The sequence below is a fragment of the Rhinolophus ferrumequinum genome, chromosome 13, assembly GCF_004115265.2.
Source record: "Rhinolophus ferrumequinum isolate MPI-CBG mRhiFer1 chromosome 13, mRhiFer1_v1.p, whole genome shotgun sequence".
Lineage (NCBI taxonomy): Eukaryota > Metazoa > Chordata > Mammalia > Chiroptera > Rhinolophidae > Rhinolophus > Rhinolophus ferrumequinum.
The window spans coordinates 66,981,198-67,003,138 of record NC_046296.1 but is presented as its reverse complement, the minus strand read 5'-3'; positions in this window follow the sequence as shown (position 1 = coordinate 67,003,138).

Sequence of the window (21,941 nt, the reverse complement as noted above, 5' to 3'; positions counted from 1 at the left end):
TAGCTCATTGCTGAATATCACTATGGTCACCTTTGAAGTCCTCCCCTTGGGAAGCTGTACACTAATGTCAGTGCCTAGTCCACCCTTCAAAGCAATTTTGGAACTCTTTTTCTGGAATGGCCATCAGAGCTGTCTTCATACTACCCTTGATGTCCTGAATGTCATTAAAATGTCTTCCTTTCAGTATTTTCTTTATCTTCGAGTAAAGAAAGAAGTCATTGGGGGCCAGATCAGGTGAGTGGGGAGGGTGTTCCAATACAGTTCTTTGTTTACTGGCTAAAAACTCCCTCACAGACAGTGCCGTGTGAGCTGGTGCATTGTTGTGATGCAAGAGCCATGAATTATTGGTGAAAAGTTCAAGTCGTCTAACTTTTTCATGCAGCCTTTTCAGCACTTTCAAATAGTACACTTGGTTAACTGTTTGTCCAGTTGGTACAAATTTGTAATGAATAATCCCTCTGATATCAAAAAAGTTTAGCAACATCGTTGCAACAAGTTCACAAACTTAATTGTCACACCTAAGCGCCACACACACACACACACACACACACACACACACACACACACGAAAGCTGAACAGCAGATCCCTGCAATCCAACAGTCTAAACAGTCACCAACAAGAAATGGAAACCCCGGTTAGTAGTGAATGTTACCATGTCCAACACTCCATGCCGAATGGAAACTCTGGAGAATGTCAAAAGGCAGAGGAAATTAAGGCTGGATGAAGCATGAATAATTAAGATCAGGCCAGGACCAGAGAAGAAGCACATTCCAAAGAATAAAATTAATTTGTAAACATCAGGGACTAGAACTATCTGTGGCTCACATTTATTTGCAGCTATGGCATGTGGAATGTTTGTCTGGCGTTTGTCGTCAAACGACAAAGTTCATGTTTCTGACTGCCTCAATACGAATTTCCAACTAACCTAGATAACCTAGCATTTCAAGGCGTACAGAAATATAATCATAAAAACTTGTAAACATTTGAGGCCAGGAACAGAAATTGTGCTTTTCAATATACGCTTAAAAAGTCCATTTTTGGTTTCTGAAAATACAACCCATGCAATATCAGTCATTACAGAACAGACACCTCACACTCTACACCCCTCAGTTCCTTGCACATCCCTTTACTTTTATCTCTGTGTCCTCCCACCAACAAACATGTACATACATGTATAGTTACACATCTATTTATTTAGGTGATTTAGGTTCGAATTGTTATTAAGGAGAGTTTTGAAGGAAGAACAACAACATAACCTGGTCCAGGGAAGGTCTAAAAAATGGTGTAGGGCTTGAATCCAATTGGAGTGAAAGAGAGAAGGATGCTTGTAGACTGTTGATGGTGACAGGAAGTTCGGGTTTATTGAGTACCAGTGGACCAGGTCTGCTTCCTTTTCTCCATTCCCCACTTCCCGTGGCAGCTTGAAGAGAAATCTGTGTGCTATGAGGGAGAATCAGACCCTGGAGTCCACACCCAGTGGGAGCCAACAAAGGACCAGGAGAGCTGGGGGCCCCTGGACACCTGAGAGGCCATCAAGCTCCGAACACCCCTGTGACAGAGGAAGAAGAGGGCCCACAGGCTGGAGGACTGCTGAGAACACCTCCAAGAATCTGCTCATCTAGGAAGATGGATTCCAAGACAGAGACAGTTGAGCTGTGTGTGAGGACAGCGGCACCTCCGGTTCCTACACTGACGATGTGAGGACCTCACGTGGTAAATATGAGAGCTGAGAGTGGTGACGCCGTCATTTCTGCCCATGAAATTTCCGACCTGAGGCTGTGCAGTGCTGCAAACCTAGGAGGGGCATCTGGATCACAAATTTCCGGTGGCTGGGGCACCGAAGCCCCTGCAATCATCCAACACAATGACAAAGGGGACAGAGTCACCACAGCAGTCTGTTTACTGCTTGATTCCTTGAATTCTTTTCTCATTCTTCCTGTCTATAAGGGCCAGTTATACACTCACAGACATTCAAATAATGCCAAAGTTGGTTCTCCATCTCTCTTATGTTCCCATTGGGTTTTTAGATGAAAACCTCCAAGACCTTGTGATCAACTCTCTTCAAAGACAGGTGAGGGACAGAGGTGTGAGAAAGGCCAGAATCCTTCCATTATCCTAAAGCATACACACTTTGCAACGCATGATCCACACGGCAAAAACTCAGTTAGGCAAGTTTTGGAAAATGTGAGAGTAATTATTTCCCTTTGCCAAAGCACCCAGAGGCTATAAGAATGAAAATTTAAAAATCATAATGGGATTACAAATTTTAGACATAATGATGCTTGCATAATAAATGAATAGCTTACATTTCCATATATAAAGATGGACTCTCCAGTGTGACTAGTGTTTAAAATAGTTGAATGTCAACTAAAATCAAGTTAGAACTTTACCATCTACCTTACCACAGAAATAAATTCTACATGTATTAAAGAGGCAAATACTTTTAAAAGAAAACACAAAATGGAAAATATATGTGAATATAACTGAACTTTGTAAGAGAGGACCTCCTAAACATTTAAACAATGAGAAACAAAACAATGAAAATGATTGGTAAGTTTAAAGATACAACAAGTAATATAATAGCCACATTCTAAGGCAAATAATAAGGTAAGGACGCTGGAAATATATTCACTACAAGTATGATAAAGGGCCAATGTCCTTAATAGTTAAAGAACACTTCTTCACCTAGAATAAAACCTCAACACATTAAAAAAAATTTTAAATATGAAAATGACTGAACATAAAACCTACAGAATCAATACAAATGGTTACCATACTGACTAAAACAAGATACTGTGATTTACCAATCAGTGTACTAACGGTTTGTAGATGACACTTTTCAATGCTGGCAAGTATGTGGTGGAAAGGACACACATATATTTTCCTTCAGGAAAGAATTTGGGAAATACATATTGAGAATCTTAAAAAAGACCTAGAAAGCAAAGAAACCATCAATTCTAAGTTTTAAGCACAGGAGTGCCCTCCACAGCTATGACACGGCAAATTGACACGGTGGTTAATATCCTGAGCCTCAATCTTCAAGTGAAAATTAAGAATAAGAGCCCACTTTGTGTATAAATGATGTATGCACTTGGAACAGGGCCTGGCACCTAGCAGGTTTTCAATACATGATAGTTTTCACCATCTTTTGTTGTTCTAGGAAGATTCTGACAGCCACTCGCTGCTGACTCACGTCCAGCTTCCTGCCAAGCGCCACCTGATCCAATGGTGCACCCACAGCTCCTGGGCAGGCCAGCCAAAGACTGACAACTTTGAAAATGCACATGGAAGAGAGTCCGTGCACCAAAAATTCACGAGTGAAACTATTCCCCTATGATGATGGATAATAGAGGAATATTATCTGTTACAATGGATCTTTGCATTCAAAGTGCCTGATTTGCAATTGCCCGCACATGCAGTAAAATAATTTTGGTGGACAGTATGCGTCAAATGCAAGGAATTGTAAAGATGCAGGAGCTAGGTGGGTACATTTATATTTATGTACATATACCTGAGAGAAATGAGGGACATGGTTCCCAGCATGAAAGAATTAATGAAAGAAGCAGATCCACCATAAGAATCCTAACATCCTATTGAGTATAAAATGTAAAGAATTGGACTTTTAAAGTCCAACTTATAGGCAGTATGTCAGGGGCACATATATTGCATCACGTGATGCACACATGGAAAACAATCCATGTTTATTTACATTTGAATATCATAGCTATTAATGCCCACTGGTCTTCCAGCACAAAGTCTGAAACACCCACATGTACCTGTAAATGGTTTGAAATTAACACTACAAAGAATGTGCCCACAGATGGATTCCCTCAGGGATGTTAACCTATTCGATATTAATCCATTCAATTATTTAACAACTTAAAATTAAGCGCTAACATTTCAAAGTGCTGAAAAGACTCCAAAACAATCATGGCTCAAAAAAATTGGATGAATCAAATGTAGTAATATCATGTTCGTTTACAATAGGATTCAGACAGAATTTAATTTGAATCCAAGTTTGAATAAAACAACTGATTATTGCCCTGGAAATAATTATTTGGTTGGAGGAATATTTTTTAAATTCTAAAACCTCATATGAATGCCTGTATCCATCGAAGTCCCTCTATACTAGTCCACTAGAATCGTTTATCAGTATATACACTGTCTAGAAAGAAAACTAAAAGCTTGTTACATCAGCACAGTTTTAACCTTCTCCTCTCCACACATTAGGCTTTTCTTGTGTGTGTTCTAGAAAATTGGCATTAACGAAAAGGAACCTTTAATCACTGAAAGAACACCATCTTAACCACATCGAAATCTTTGATCCCAAATCTCAAGCCACTAAAACTCATCCCAAGTTGTATAATGATGGAACTGCAGCCACACACACAGCTTCTTTCCCTTAAACCCAACTTAGTAATTTTATTCTTTTTGGCTTTTTCCCAGACTCCTCTGTAGATCAATTTTCCCTGTAGCTCAGTAATAAGATGAGGTAAGCCACTCCTTTCCCAAATTACAGAGATCTAGGAAAGCAAAGGTTGAGAGTAAATAAGACGACTCTAAAATAAGTGTGGAGGCGAACACTCCTTGCTCCCAGCTTGCCCACCAGTAAACACACACGCACACGACATTTCTCCTTTGTAGATTCTGAGCAAGTTTCATGAGCCAGTATCTCACAAACATCTGCCTTCATTATAATTATATTTCTATTTCAGCTGCACCAAGCTATTTACAGATGAGCCTGTTCATAAAGAGCTTTATAATTAAGCAAACAGAAATATCTTTTTATAGGATGCAGATCTAGGGGTGATAATCACACACAAAATACACAGCAACAGTTGCAAATAGAGTGTTTAACGCTAGTTATATAGTTAGTGATGTGCTCAATAAAGCCTGACACGTCTTTGTTCCTAAATACAAGAAAATATGGTCTTTGCTACACAGCAGTGTAAACTGTCTTCTCCTATTTTTTTTTAAAAGCAAAGGCCATATTTTTCAGGGTGGGTTCTTAAAATGTGTGTGCATATATGTGTTTTATATAACAGGGTTACAAAAAATGTACACATAATCTCTGGCCCAGGAGGGTTTGAAATATGCCTGGTACTTGAAGACAGAGGAATGATTCTAAATATAAACAACGATGTATGGAAACGCAGTGTGACAGATTAAATTAGTAGATAGTAGATATTATGTGATGGTGCCATAGAAGTACTGCCAGACACAAAGAAACGTAAAATACTAATCATAGCATTAAAAAAAAAAAAAAATTCTCCTGTTCCAGTTAAATCCACCCAAGCCATGGATAGGGTATTCCCAGGAGGGCCGATCTTTGCACTCACCCCGGCGGCACCCTGTTGAAGCTGTTATTTGCTGGGAATTTTTGCTTTATCATTTTGTAGACTTTCTTGCCCATTCAGAAGTAATACAATCCCGAAGATTTTGGATGGGAAACATAGCCATTATTTGCTTAAAATTCAGACTTGACATAGAAAGGTTCACATCGATTATACAACACTGTTATAAAAATGTGTGTTCAGTTCCTATCCTGAGAGTGTACAATGGTGCAGTGCTATAGAAAATGATTACACACACGCACACACACACACACACACACACACACACACACACACACACACAGAGTCTTGTGAGTAAGATGTTTACCATGTTATTTCCTATTGTTATAAAATAATAAAAGGAATGTCCTTCAATGTCCAATTGCAGGGGAATGGTGAAACAATTTATGGTACATATGCTCAATGGAATGTCTTGCAGCTATAAGAAATTAGTTTTCTGAAAACATATAATGATTTGGAGGAATGTTTACTATATAATGTTAAGGGACAAAAATAGGGCAAATTATACAATATAATCGCAACTATGTACAAAGGAAAGCACAAAAAAAAGGAAGGAACTATATCAAGATGTTAACAGTGGTTAGATTAGGAAGATGGGTTATAGATGAATTTTATTTCATTCCATTTAATGAGGTGCATTTTCTAAATTTTATATGCTAAGCCTTTACTAATTCAATAAAGGCTTTTAAAAAAATAACCATAATAGTAATAAAATTGAGTTGTTTAGCTATGTTTTGGAAGCTTGCATCATCTTTTCAGACAATTGACTACAGCAACCAAACATTTTCCATTTATGAAATATAGCTGTTTCTCAGGCCCACTTTCTACCCCATCTGCTAGAAAAGGCATTGCACAGATTCCGAGGGCTTAGAGCGTGTGTCCCCCACAGTGATATTTGTTCTTTAAGGACAGAAAACCAAGAGCACTGCCAGAAAAGGCCACAGGCTCTGGATCTCTAAGTTGCATTATTTTTCAACATATTTTATCTGCTTGTTTCCTTGAGCTTCTCTCCAGTTCTGTGAATATGTGTGTGTTTCTTTTCTTTCCCCTCACGTTCCTCGAGCCTCCACATTTCTTGAGTCACCCTCCATCTACGTGGCATGCCTCTCTCCACAGCTCATAAGGAAGGAGGGAGAACTGACATTTATGGAGTCTGGGCAATAGGCCTGGTGATTTTCAATTTGGTGAAACTTTTCATCTTCGCACTGTCTGTGAAAAGTGGTCATTTTGACCTCATTTTACAGGTGAGCAAACGATGGCCCAGGGACTTTGCCCCAAACCGTCCTGCTGGTAGGAGTGAAGTGGAAATCCAAAAGTCTTGTCTGTCTGGCTCTCATCTGTGCTGACTAACTGAATCAACCCCTCACCTACGGTGTTTCATGTTCTCTCTCTCATAGGCTCCAAGACCCATTCTAGGGGGACTTCATGACTTTGATGCGAACCTCAAAAATTAAAACGTGCTTTCCAGGTCTGTGCAGAATTCAATGCATCTGTCACCCATAAATTTATCCAATCCACTTTGCCACTTTCACAAACAGCTTTGCTAACTTGCAAGATTCAACATAATATAAAGTAGGAAAAATGAAAATAAAATAATACCAAGGCAGTTCAAAGGAGCAGATTAATTTATGTTACTTGAATTTGTACGGACCTGGCCATTGGGTGACTCCTTCCTTAAGCTTTCTAGCTACTGTGTGAAAAGCTGCTTCCTCTCAGTTTTATTAAACTTTCCTTACTTGTTGTGAAGTTATGTTTTCTGGTTGTTAATGTCTGAGATTTGATAAATTCAATGATGTTCAAATTCACTCTCCCTCATAACCTTGGGGAGCTGGAGCATGTTCCCAGAACTTCCCAAATCAAAGGTCTATTGGTCTCTCTGTAGCTACCAGGCCACCTCGCTCCATCCAACCCCCGAGTCCTCACCAGCATTCTAACACTTTCCTGAAATGCAAATATCTGAGCGTGCACACAGTGTTCTGGATTTGGACACAATATGGTTCTTTATCCATCATTTTCAAGTTATTGCTGCTGTCTGCCTTCTTCCTTGCAAAACACATCCCCACACAGCCCTCCCTCAAAAAAGAAAAAAGAATTTTTACTTGCCCAGACTCTCCTTTGAGCTACCGTACCTCCTTTCACAGCTTGTTTATAAACATCCTTTCCCCAAAGCCCTGTAATTTATCTTATCCTGGCTGGCCATCATCTATGAGCAGGGCCAGCTTGATGGGTGTGCAGGCTCTGCAGCCACTCTGGGCCTCACACTTAGCAGGGCTCTGTGCTTGGTTTAACACTCTGCTGTCGCCATCTTGAAATTAATTGTTAATAGTTGTACAATAAAGAGACTCACATTTTGATTTTGCACTGAGCTCTGAAAATTGTGCAGAGACATTTTCCCAGTAGTCTAGTGAAACAGCCCTGTTGATGGCTGCTCATGAATCCTCACACCACTGTCCTGTTTTGGGGGTCTGCACCTGTGAGCCTTGGAAGGCTCAAGCCTCTGGCCACACCTCCTTGGAACTCTTGTTGCTATGGTTTTCTGTGTGTCTGCTCTCCTTCTGAAACACTACAACATCGCAAAGCTCCACTTACTTCCGATCCACTTTTGCTTTTGCTTCGCCAGCATGCCAGTGGGGCAGAACCCCATGTTTTACCCTGACCTTTGCTTTTTCTCTTCTCTTTGTTGGAGTTTGCACAGCTCCTCAAGCTTCACCTCTCCATGACTGACTAAAAACAAAAATTGTTTTCGTGACATTCCTTTCTACCACTTCAACCCTGAATTTCCAGACACTGATTCGCTTTAACTCTTAACTCTCCCTAGCTACTCAAATTCAACAAGTATTAACTCCTACTCATCGCCGTCCTCCTTCAACTGGTTCTTTCTTCAGACTTCTCTTTTCAGTCAATGGAATGTCTACCATGGGGCCCCACACTTGAGTACAATTTCTGAAACCGTTCGCACTGTCACTTCTCCCCTTTAATCAGTCATTTAATCTCCAAACATTAATTCTCACTCGACACCTATTGCTTCAACCCACTCAGATCCAAGGTGATCACGAACACAGTCGGGAGGCACTTTTGAGTAAATATCTGAGGCCGCCAATAGTTAAAGTCAGGTAAGGGCTCTGGGTTTTTTCCCTGCAACTTCAGATGACATGTCATAACGAAAACAAGCCTCAGCTGAATTCTGACACGCACGTATTTATTGGTAAGTAGACAAAAAACCCATCTAACAACCTGTTCTGTTGGGTTGAAGTCCAGTTCCCTGAGCTTTGCAACACTTGAGTATTTCATATAAAATGTCTGCTCAATGCTGATGTGACAATATTCTAATATTCTAGCAGCACCTGTCACCTGACCTTCTAGTTCAAGTCAGATGACAAAAATCCTTCCAACATCAGCTAGACACCGGCAGGCTTGGAATCCTTAGCCCATAGGTCTCTTCCAAGGGATGTCAGCAATGAGGCACACTGGGTTTTTCTATCTTGTTCACACAAGGGCAGAATTGACTGTACAATATATCTAAGCAGTCCACATGCGTTTCTCCATCAGTTTTATTTAATTAGTACTCTTAACTATGTGTTAGGTACTAGTGAACCTACCAGCTAAAAGAAAATATTAATAATAAAGTCCAAGACCTTGACAACAGGCTGCATCTATGGTGTTTATGGTGCTTCCATTCAAACCTCACCTTCACCAGGGGTAACTGAAATTTGTACCCACCAGTCCTTTGCTTTCCTGTCTATGTACTTCTATTGCATCTATATGGGTTCCTGAAAAAAGTATAGATGCATATTTTATTGTAATTCTTTTTAGCCTGAGATTATGTTCAGTGTAGTATTTGGGACTTTTTCACCTATATGACCTTGCTAATGTACCATCATATTTTGCATGTGGCGGTAGTTTGCTTTGACTACTTTATAATATGTACTTATTCATCTACTTTCTAGGTGATAGACATTTAGATTATTTCCAGCTTTTTTTTCTCTTTGAACAATGCAGCTACAAACACTCTTGTACACACCCCTTGTTTTATATATGTATAGATAGATATGTATATGTGCATCTATATGTATATCTATATATCTATATCTATACCAACATTTGATGGTATATTAGCAAGGTCATATAGGTGAAAAAGTATATACAAAAGTGTGTATATATATACACACACACACACACACAAAAGTATATCTTGAGTATAAATTGAGTTGTGGAATTACTAGGTCAATAGGATGAATGGTTGGAAGAAAATGCCAAATTGTTCTCCACCATGGTTACAACAGTGGAGCCCCTTACCAGCAGTGAAAGAGTTCTTCTGTGACAATCGTCTCTCCAGCACTTGGTGTTGTCAAATTGTTCATCATTGCCAAGTGAGTGAAATAAAATGATATCTCAGCATGGTGTTGATTTCCATGATGATGATCACATAATAATCACCTATTTATTGGCGAGGCAATGCGTGTTCGTCTTTTAACTACTTTTCTATGGGGTTCGATTCTTAATGAGTTTAAAGAGCTTCTTATGCGTTCCTGACATACGTCTACCTATCTTAATCACCATTCATCTCACCCATGAAAAGTGAGCCACCTTTTAATACTGTTCATTCTGTTACTTAATAAACCATCTGATTACAATGGGAGTTAACTAGAGCAGAAGGGCTTAGAGTAGCTTCCTGGGTCATGTGTGCCTTTGCTTAGTACAGGTCCTCAATTAGTGTGTAGTCAACATTCACTATGTACCCTTGGAGTGTAATTTAAAAATTGCATACCATGTTTCCCCGAAAATAAGACCGCGTCTTATATTAACTTTTGCCCCGAAAGACACATTAGGCTTATGTTCAGGGGAAGTCATCCTGAAAAACCATGCTAGCGCTTATTTTCTCGTTAGATCTTATTTTGGGGAAACACACTATTTGTGTGTTTACCTACATAGTCACACATGCACAAGCATGTACACATACAGGAAAAGGAGAGCTCCTTTCCTCCTCAGGCAGCCTGCACACTGACCCCAAACTCCTCTCACAAAATACCAGTTTGGCTAACTCTCAAAATCAGAGCACTATTGAAACCCTTCATTGCCTAGCAAATAAAGGAAAAATCCCTAACCTGGCACTCCCGTCTACCGGGCCCTGGCCTACTTCTCAGGCAAGCCGGCTCCTCCTTTCCCACGTGAGTGGAGCCTAAACACGTGAGCTCTGAAATCAATGCCTGCACCCCAGCTCTAGTACTCGGTAGCTGTGTGACACCCTAAGTCACGTAACCAAGTGATGTTCAGTTTCTTCTCTCATAAAATAAAGATGGACGTAGTGCCAAACTCACGGTCCACCTGAGGATGAAGTGTGGTAGCGCTCTATCAACATTTGGTACAATGTCTACATGGTGAGTAATCAATACATGTTTGTTGTGGTTTATGAGCCTGGTATTGATATAATTAGTATTCCATTATAGTCAACCTTCAACTTGTTAAGCCCCAAATACTGGTGGAGTGATTCAGCGGCCCGTTTGCCTTGCAGCCTCACACAGGTGTCTTACACAGCTGTGTACATGATGACGTAAAATGCCAGCATCTTCAGCATTTCTAAGCACCCTGTTACCGCGTCTCCCATAATATTCATGCCTAACGGCTCCTTGTCCAAATACATTTATCTCTATCATCTATGCGCTTCTTGAGGGAAGAACCATTATTTTGGTCACCTTTCCTTTCCAGCACCCAGTGCCCAGTCTAGAACAGAACAGGTGCTCCAAAAATGTATGTTGTTTGAATGTTTTCCTCCTCTTCTTTTCGCTTTCCCTCTTTATTTCAATCCTTAAAAAAAAAAAAAAAACCCACGTGTAAAAATCCTCATTACAAAGTTATTTTTATTTGTAAGCCTTGTAAAACCATCACTCATGATGTCCAGTTTAAAAACACCCAACCCAAATAACAATTTATATCTCTCCCATGTGCACAGGTTACCATCCTTCTCATTCACTTTGTTTGCTCTTCTGGTCTCTAAACCCCTAAAAATCAGGAACTGTCTTATCCTCTGCACCAGCCTGCTCTCTAATCACACTCGCCACATCTACACCAGCCGGACGTGGTCACCTCGGCCTCTTGGCCACCTCTCCCATTTCCCCCGCCACCATACATTCCCTGAGCCGCCCCTCTCGCTTTCCCTTTGCCCTTGTGTTTCCAGACCTCTCCAGGGGCAGACCCCTTGATAGTTTAGTTTCTATCCTGCTTTTCTAGAGAGAACGTTCCCATTCATGATGCTCCTTCCTTTAAATCCCAGCAAGGAGAAACAAGTGAGGCAGGTGACCCGGATGCTCTGCTGTGCTCAGGGTGGGGTGGGAGGGGAGGGGAGGGGAGGATTGTAGATTACCAACACATCAGTACACACTGCTGCTGTTCTGTAGCGTTGCCGTGTCCAGACTACGTCCCGGGAGGGACCACAGTCCTAAATATAGACTATCTCACAACTCTAACTGTGCTGTTTTAAGTATGACTTTTTCCATCACTCATTTCCTAGCCTAAGACAAGTCATGTCATGCAAGCTGTCATGTGCTGTCTTACGTCATTCACAATCACAATCACTAGATTTGATTAATGTCATAAGATAGAGGAGCAAATGAAATGAGCTGTGGATATAGTCAAGGTCCAATATACAACCACCATCTGCAGTACATACCCACCCCCCGTGGAGCAAGGTGCTTCATCCTGGGTGAGAAGGCTATTCCTCCAGATTTCAGGGCCATGTTTTATTTATTAGGTTGGTGCAAAAGTAATGGTGGTTTAAAAGGTTAAAAATAATCGCAAAAACAGCAATTACTTTTGTACCAACCTAACGCTATTACTTTCAAATGGCACATTTTGGAGGGAGGGGAAAAAAAAAACCACACATCGTCTATTATCGATTTTTTTAAATCTATTATGATAAGGGTCAAAAGACGAGATAGGATGATGTGACCGAGGGTAACTCTATGCGAACGATGCCAACCGTGCTATGATTCTGGGTGGTCTATACTCAGGAGTCCCAGCTCTCGCTGCTCCGTGATTGTGGGTGTCAGGGCCCAGTGCAGGAATGAGAAATTATTGCAGGTATTTGGAACTCAGAATGATTTTGTCCAAGGGATGATTTCGTACAAGGAATGAGGCGCAAAATCATTGAGCAGATCCCAAGGATGGAAGTGAGGGAGCTGCTGACGGATTACTGGCCCCACTGTGGCGCTGAGGTAGGTGTGCGGCCTTCCCAGTGTCACCCCGGTCCTTCTGACGCGGGAAGACAATGTTCATTCAAAACTCCAGCTGCTAAGAAGTATAGTCTCTAGCTTCCTGACCTCTCTCAAGTTGCCACTCAAGTGGTACCTGCTTCGGGAAGCATTTCCAGAGTAGGTCAAGAGCCAGGATCCAAGTAATTTCTTCCTAACCTTCAAGTATCTTTTACCCCATGATCTCATTATGGAGCATCTCCAATAAACTAGACTCACTCCCCTTTTAGAGCAGAATCTGGGTCTCACAATCTGTGAATCCTCAGAGCTTAGCTCAGTAAATGATTACTGAATACATGAATTAATAGAGAAAGAAAAAAAGGATGAATATGTGAATGAATAAAGAAATGGGCAGAGGAGTAAGGAAAAAAGTGAATGATGGTGTGGCGTAGCCTTTTGACCAGGTCTATAGTTGACTGAGTGCTGCATGTAAATACTGCAACGGTGTGCTTCTTTTCACTGCCTGCATTTCCTCTGGCCAGCTTCATCTGCTTCCTTGGCTTAACTGTCTCCTGTATGCTGATGCCTCCAATATCTTTATTTCCAGGTCAGACAGTAACCCCGAGTTTCAGGTGGGAACATACGACTTCTTAGTTGTGTCTTCCCTTGGATGTCCCTGATACCTGAAATTCAGAATGTTTCATACTCATGACCTTTCTGCTGCCAATCAAGTATTTGTATTCCCTCCCTCAGTGACAAGAACCATGTTCTTCTGACTCATCCAAATCACGTGCCAGAGTGTAATCCTACTCCTGCTACCTTTCAAGTGTCCACACCCAAACCACCACCGTGCTTCCACCTCAAACTGTCTCCTAAGTGTCCGGTTCCCTCCATCTCCACTGGCATGGATTGGGCCCAGGACAGTCACACCTCTCCTGGGTCATTCCAACTGTCCCCGGGTCTCCCTGCCTGCATTTGGTCCTGCTCAAGTCTACACTCCACACATCGGCCAGGGTGGTCTGTCACAATGATGTCACCTGAATGATGACAACCCGTCAGTTGTTCTCTAGGGTCCTCAGGGTAAAGTGCAAACTCTTAAAAAATTTACAATGCCTTTCCGATCCCTCCCCTGCCTACCTTCAACCCAATAACTCACCACTTCCTAGCTCGGTAGTTTCCAATCTAGTGAAACCACTTTGAGCTGGGGATAGAGGGTGCCCGCTGGGGTGCCGGGCTTATTCACACTCGGCTCTTCCATCGTGAAACACTCTCTCTTCATCCTCGCTCTTTCTACACAGTCCGCACACCTCCTGATCAGCTGATACGTCGTCTGCTCTGAGAAGCCTCTCTGGTTCTCCAGGTTAGAGCCCTCTCGGGGAGCTTCCAAAGGACCCTGCACTTCCTGTGAGGTGGCCCTTACCACACAGTGATGGCTCTCTAATCACATGTCTGCCTTCCCGAGCATTCTGGGAGCAATGGCAGAGCCACTGGATGGGAGGTGGGGAGGATGTGGACATTGACCCCTGAGCATTAGTAACCTCGTAACGTCCCCCAGAGCACCTTTCTTTGATACAGGTAATGAATTGATCATCCCTCAGTCTTTTTCTAAGTGCTCTGTGACGCACACTCAAGACAAGTTTCCCACACCTCAATCTCCATCCACATTGCTTTCTTTGTTCTGCCTCTGAGCCACTCCTATATGAAAATGGTAGAGATGCACTTGAACTCCAGGAGAGTAGATATTTTATCCGTCTCATCCATGATTGTATTTCTAGCACCCAGGAGAGTAAGCTCTAAAAATATCCATGTAGGTTACTGAATGAGTGTTGAACATTTAATTAACCAATAGGCACTTGCCAACAGTCTGCTCCATTTCAGAAATGGTGCTAGGACCCAAGGGGAATACAGAGATGTATTTCCTGCCCTTGAGAAGGGTAGAATCTGGTTCAGAAGACACAGAAATATGTAACAAAAACATTTCTATGGCAGAAAATATTATTTCAAGGATCTGTGAGAATGACTTTGGAAAATTCAAAAGAAAAAGCAACGGATGAAAAGCCCAAGCAGATTAGAGGAGAAATAAATCAGTTTGTGCTGAAGTATAGGATAGGAAACACATTTTGGAAATAGCAGGGCAAGGCAGGACTATGTGTCATGCATTTGGGGGCTACACAGAGAAGGAAGAGAGAAGACGTAGACATTTGTTAAACAATGGCTTATGTGCAATTACAATTCATGTGAATGACTCATGTTGCTTCGTTTAATCCACTAGATCAAAGAGAAATGTTATATATTCTAAAATTTTCTTGTTTTGACAGATAAGAAAAATAAAGCTTAGAGGAGTTAAGTACATTTCCTGAGAGTCTGCAAAAGCAACAGGACTAGGAGTTTAACCCCGGCGTGTTTGGCAGTAAGTCTGTTCCGTTCCTCCAGCCAGGCAGGTGAAAGTCTGGGCTGTGCATGTTTTGTGGAGGGTGATAGCGAAGTTAATGTAGAATAACAACAGTGAGGCCCATTTTGAGTCCCCATTTCTCTATTATTTTCGTATTTCTCTATCTGAATTTCATTTCTACTTTGATGGTTTGTGAAAAATATCTGAGACCTCTGAATGACAGCAGTTAGACCATTTATCATACTATAGACACAATCATTTACTCCAAGGAGCAAACCTGGATTATAATCTCTATTCAAGATTTTCAAGAATTTGTCTGCATGAACTTGTTCCCAGGTGATCACATGAAGCACTAAACAGTTGTATAGCATTTGACCTTCTCTCTTGCTCTTCTACAGAAGCTGTGGGAGTGGCTTGGTTAATGACTACAGAGTCCAAAGAACAGCAAAAGGGCTACATAATAGCCTTCGTGTTTATTGCTGGTGCAGCTCACTCTGCTCGGGAAGTTCACCGTGTGGTGCCCAACAGATGAGGGATTTGCTGAACGTTCTAAACAACATGCTCATGGAACCTGTCTTGAGATTTTCTTCAACTATGAAAATGTTGTCACCTTTCTCCTAGTATAGAATGCTATGTTTTCACCTTAAAAATGTGTAACTTGGTTTTCCTGGGATAAATCACACCAATAAATGCTTTCACATATTGCTGGTAGGTACATAAAAGGATTCAACTCTTTTGGAAAACAGTTTAGAAATATGTATCAAGAGCCTTAAGTATGTCCCCCTGGGCAAAACAATAGCCCGTCTTTGACTTTATCCTGAGAAAATTACCCTAGAGAGATATAGGAAACAAATCGTAATATCAAAGATATTCGTCATGATGTTATTTATAAGAAACATCATAAATGATCAACAAAAGGGTTCAAACACATAGTAATTTTTATTTATATGTTCATATGATGACACGAAGCAGGTAACTTATAAGCTAACTGAAGAAAGGATGATTTGTAGATAAGGAATGACGACAGCTGTGAACATAAGTGTGCGTTGAGGAAGAATTAATTAAACTAAATCAAAATGTGGTAGTGTTTGGGTGTATAATTATAACCTATTTTTCCATATTTCTATGTTTAATAAATTTTCAACAATGACCATGCTCATTTTTATAATCAGAAAAAAACATATTTTTTAAAGAACTCTTCTTCCTTAATGTCATAGTCAAATGAGAATGGTAGAAATTGAGAGGAGCTGTTTTTGTAAATAAGAAGCCGGAGAAAGACTTTAAGACATATTTCAAAAGAGATATTGACATAAGAAAGCTAAGTAGCAAGTAGTCATGGAGTAGGAGTGATCAGATGTTGGAAAGATCTAGACTGACCTCCAGACATGCTTGTGATTGCCAGGAGGGGGAAAAAGTCTAGCCAGCGAGATTTCCCTACAGAAATCCCGAACCACTATTTGCTCTGACTCGTAAAATAAAAGAAGAGCCTGGGGAGTTGAAAAAGTTGCAGAGACTAGAGGGATGGCTAACAAACAGATCATTAGAATCTTCTAAGGAGAGGGGAAGGTGTGACATTCACCACTAGCTTTAAAAATAGTAATCTTTAACTTCTCAGTAGTGTCAGAGTCACATGAGACTAGGTGGAACTTTGGCAGCCATGTTCAACGGGTAAATATAGAGTGAGAGTCTTAAGAGTTGTGATTCAGTAAATATGTGTTTCAGAAGACTCTCCCTAGCACCTCGCCAAACCCACACTGTCTACCCTGGTGCGAATGCAGAGCTGCAGAGTGTGCAGAAAGAACAGGGAGTCACTCCCACTGGGGCTCCGGGCTCCAGACTCTGACAGGGCTGGAGGTGCTGCTCCTTCAGGATGAGATCAGCCACTTCCCAAAGCCAATGCAGAAGAGTCATGCTCCCAAGACACCAGTGACTAAGGCGACAGTGATGCTGACATCATGTTGGCACCTCTGGTAGAAGGGAAAGATGCTCCTTAGCCAGGCTGAAGACCAGATCATGGCGGAGGATGTGATAGACCAAGGATTCTGGTAAAAGCACCCAAAGCCCTGCTGGCATCACTTCGCCCACCAACACACCACTTTAAACATATCTGCCCGTAAGCAGTGCCACAGCTCATTACACTAACCCAGAGGCCAAGGGCCTGTCCTGGACCACAGCCCATCCTGCACACTCAGGACAGCTTATCTACTGTATTCATTCCGAAGCTGTTGTTCAGGTAAATCACCTACTAAAATTCATATGCTCTAGTGCCTAGTACCGTCGGTCTCAAAAAGGACCGGGAATTGGCATTTCAGTAGCATTTCGGTTGATGAGAGAGGAAATCCACAGATTTAACTCAGAAACGCTATTCTGCAGTGAAGAGCACTTCCTAAAGTTCTGTCAGTTGTACAAATACGGTTCAATACAGCCATTTAAACCCTGAAGCACTGACACCAGTTCTTAACAAAACCAGTGCTGCTGGTTGTGTACTCAACCAGATTACGCTGAATCGTTTTATCACATTGTTGGCTGGAAACACACTAGATTCCATGAGTCTGAAATCTTCAGATGACAACAGGTAGAGAGAGATCTCCAAGACATTCTTGGACATCTGGATCAGAATTTTCAAAGGTTCTGGCATCCCTGGGGAAAATGGGTCATAGCTAACCAGAGGAATACAAGTATGTATTAAATAATCAGTGCTGTGTTTTGAGTCAAAGAGAAACATACCCAGGGATGAAAGAGCCTGGTTTAGTAGTTAAACAAGGCTCGGGATTTGAAATGAGCTCACCTGGGTGCACATGCTCAAATGCCAATGCTGAGTGCTCATGACAGAGGAGAGAGCAGCCAGGACATCACACTGTGCGAGCCACATCTGGAGTGCTGGATTCTGCACTGAGAGCCACATTTGAAGAAGAAAATTTGCAAATTGAAGCATATCCAACAGAGGAAATTGTGATGGTGAAGGTCCTAGAAACCATTCCAGATGAGGAAAAAGTGAAAGAATGGGAGGCGTTCCCCCTGAAAAAGGGAAGTCTTGGGAGGTATAAGGGAACTGTTGTTAAATCTGCAAAAAGCTCTCGTGAAAGAATAATTCAATTCACTCTGTTGTTTCAAGGAGTAAATCTGAGGTCAGTAGGAGGAGATGCTATAAGCTGTAATGCCACCGAGAACGGTGTTGGTCAGTTATTCTTGCCAGCCCACCTCTCCCACTGTGCTCACCTACATGTGCCCCGGCCCTCTGTCACAGACGAGTCACTCTGTGAACCCCTTGGACCTGCATCATTCTGGCCCTTCCCCTGGAATGGCCTCCATTAACTGTCTGCCTGATAACACCTACTCCTTACTGTGGGCTGGATCACCTCTGCTGTGAAATCCTGGCCCTCACACCTCCTGCAGTGTCAAGACTCCAACACCAAGGCACTGCTCTCTGCCCCCCAGGACCCCGTGTAATTTGCCATCACAGCGTCCTCACTGGGGGGTTAACACCTGTGCAGGTCTCTGCTTTATTCACTGAGTATGACTAGGTCTTCCTGATTTTCTTATCCCCCAGCAACAAACAGGTCCTTAAGAAATGCAGAGAGGGAGAGAGATAGAGAAAGACAGAAAAAAAGAGTTAGGCTAGGGTCCGTAGCTGATTTAGTTACACCTCCCAGTTGTGAATTAAATCAGGGGTGAGACCCAAACTAGAAGATTCACTCTTAGAAAAGGCTTTCACGGCACGACTAATGAAATGTGTTGGAAGAGATCAATCTAAAGAGATGAGAACTCAGTCTTGAAACTCTGCCATGACCTCTCTCTCTATGAAAACCACATGGCAAATTGGCAGGGATCTTGGTAAGAGATCTCCAAAGAGAAAGAATTTTAATGGTGCTCCTTTGAATTCAGCAGTGGCCCCTAACGCAGAAGAAACACAATCTCGATCATTCATATTCCTTCAATTCTCTAATTTGATCACTAGTATTTCTAAGAGAAACTAGGATCTTTATAATTAAAGCTGACTTGTCCTGAACCAGTAGTGTTGTATTATATATAAAGACAGTATTAGGAAAACCAAAATTACTCCAATCAAGTATTATAAAATGAAAACATTAAAGTTGAAAATCTGAATTGTATTGTGTTGCCCTGCGTATGTGTAATGACAAAGAACGCTTTCTCATAAAAGTAGTTACATATCACTTATTTTTAAAAAATAGAGTCAGGGAGTAATAAAACTGGCCTGTCGTTAATCGTACTGCATTGTACTTCCCCAAATCTCCAGACTTGAAATGATTTGCCGATTGTCCTACCCTGGAAGGCCACCAGACAACAGGAGACAAATGGAATTGTGGTGTGACTATGACATGTATCCCAGCAGAAGAAGCTTAAGAGAGAGGCAGAGCTCTCCAAAGAAGACACACAAAGAGCCAGCGAGCACGTGAAAAGACGCTCAACGTCATTAGTCATGAGGAGAATACAAATCAAAACCTCGATTATATACCACTTCATACCTTACTAGGATGGCTCTAATCAAAAATAAAGATGATAACAAGTGCTGGTGAGGACATATTAGATAAACCAGACCCCTCAGACGCTGCTGGTAGGAATGTAATATGGTGTCGCCACCTTAGAGAACCGTCTGACAGTTCACCAAATTATTTTACATACAGTTACCAGTTGACCCAGAAATTTATATACCACTCCTAGGTATATACCCAAGAGAAATAAAAATATGCCCACACACAAAAAAAACTTGTAAACAAGTGTTCATAGCAGCATTATTTATATTAGTGGTGGAAAGTGTTCCCAAAGGTGGAAGAAACCTAGTTGACCATGACCATCAATGATGAATGGATAAACAAATTATGTCGTATCCACACAATGGAATACCATTCAGCCATAAAAAGGATTGTTCTGACACACGCTTCAACATGAATGAACCTTGAAAACGTGATGCTGAGTGAAAGAAGCCAGACACAAAAGACCACATATTGTATGATTCCATTTATACAAAATGTCCACAATAGGCAAATCAGTAAGACAGAAAGTAGATTAATGGTCACCTTGAGTTGGAGACAGGAATGGAATGACTTGGGGAGTGATAGCTAAAGGGGACAGGTTTCTTTTGGGACTCATGCAAAGGTTCTCATATGGTTTTTGACAGAGTTTTCATAACTCTGTGAAAAATTAAAAACCATTGAACCATACATGTTAAATGGGCAGATTAAATGGTATGCAAATTTTACCTTGCCAAAACTTTTATAAAAAAATAATCAGAAAACTACAGGCCAGAAGAAATATATGAAGATATTTTTCAAATATTGCAATTTCCTGATTTTTAGAGAAACTATTGGAGAGATATGATTCTACACAGAAGACTCTCAACAACTTTGCTGAGAGTTTATCTTAGTGTCTAAGAAATAGGGCAAGTGCTCCCATTGGAAAATATCCAGTGCACCAGATAAGTTTTCAAACTTCATTCAAAAGCTAAAAATAAATCTGAAATTCAAATATTTAGGAGAAAATGTAAATTACCTGGTAAACGATTAATACTAATGTTCCTAGAGAACACACAAATTACACAACCATCCCAGAAAGCCTCAGAGTGAGATCGCTGTAACAAGAAACTCCATCTGTGCCCACCCAGGTGAAGTCTCCTGGATTAAAAATATTTGTAAAACTACTAAAGCCACGTGAAGAGAGAGATGATCTTTTTATCCTTCTAAGAATCACAGGATTTGGGGATGGAGAACCGTCTCCATCAACCGCATATTTTCTAAAGCAGGATCCTGAGGCCCGCACAAAGAGCTACCACTGCTGTTGGTACCACCCGTTAGGGCACAGCTAAGATTCGGTCCAGATCTCCACCTTTCACTTCCACTTCCTCTCGGTCTGAGCCAGGACTTGTGAAATACCTGTCTGCCACATCTGTCTGCAAAGAGAGTACTTCTGGTCTTTGCAGCATTTGCTCTCCACTCTGAGAGCTCTGGGCCTGCTGGGATGGGAGACAACTGGCCCAGACTTTACCAATTCCCAGAGATGTCCATCTCAGGTTTCCCATAAGCAGGACCCTTCTCTCCCTTCCCTGGGGCTGTTTCTTCATCTCTGCTCTGTGAAAACATTTATCCAAGGCTGCAGAGTCCCCATCCATCATGCACTTTGTTTCTAAGAGGGAACAGACCACAGCATGGAAGCGTAGGCGCTGATGTCCTGCCCTCCCCTGGTTCCTCCCCACCCACACATATTTAGCATCTTCTGTTTAGCTTGTTTTCCACAGACAGCCAGGCATGCGTGACGGATGAGCAGGTCTGCTATCTGTCTGCCGTGGGACACAGGAACTCACCTGCCCGCTCTCGTCTGTCTCCACCTCGGCACCAGTCAGCATCCTGAACTGCTCCCCAGTTCTTGGTTACATGGATTGAAAGAAACACTTGCTCACAGCGATGGACGAGAGAGACACTTCACTTGCGTAAACGTTTCATTTGTTTTTCCAGCCGCTGTGTGAAGCTGCTCATTTCATAGTTAAGCAGCACTGCCCTGGTAGTACAGATGGCTCTGCCTTCTGGCCCGCCCCCAGCCCACCCCACCCCACCCGCTGCTTACTTGTGTGTTGCCTATACCACAGTCCTCCCAGGAACTCTGACCAGGACCATGAATACCACATTCCCTACATGAAATTCCCTGGTTCCTAGTGTTTGCTGGATCTCCCATGACTCTTCATCACCATGGACATAAAAGTGCCCCTTGCCATGCCTGTCCCTTAAGATAGAGACTCTGGTGCTGATGGGACAGCACCCCTGTGCCATGTTGTACCCACAGAGCTGGCGACGAGTCTGTGTCTTGTTTATGACAAAGAGCTACCTTGCTTCTCACCTGAGACTTTCCACTAGCATGGAGATTGGTGATATAATGAGTCTGTGACTAAGATGGTCAGGTTTGGAAACCAAAAATTCCTAAGGACATGCAAGCTGACTCCAGCAAAGAACAGGTTGTGCCGGTGTCCCAGTCTATCCTCTTGGGAATATGCTCCC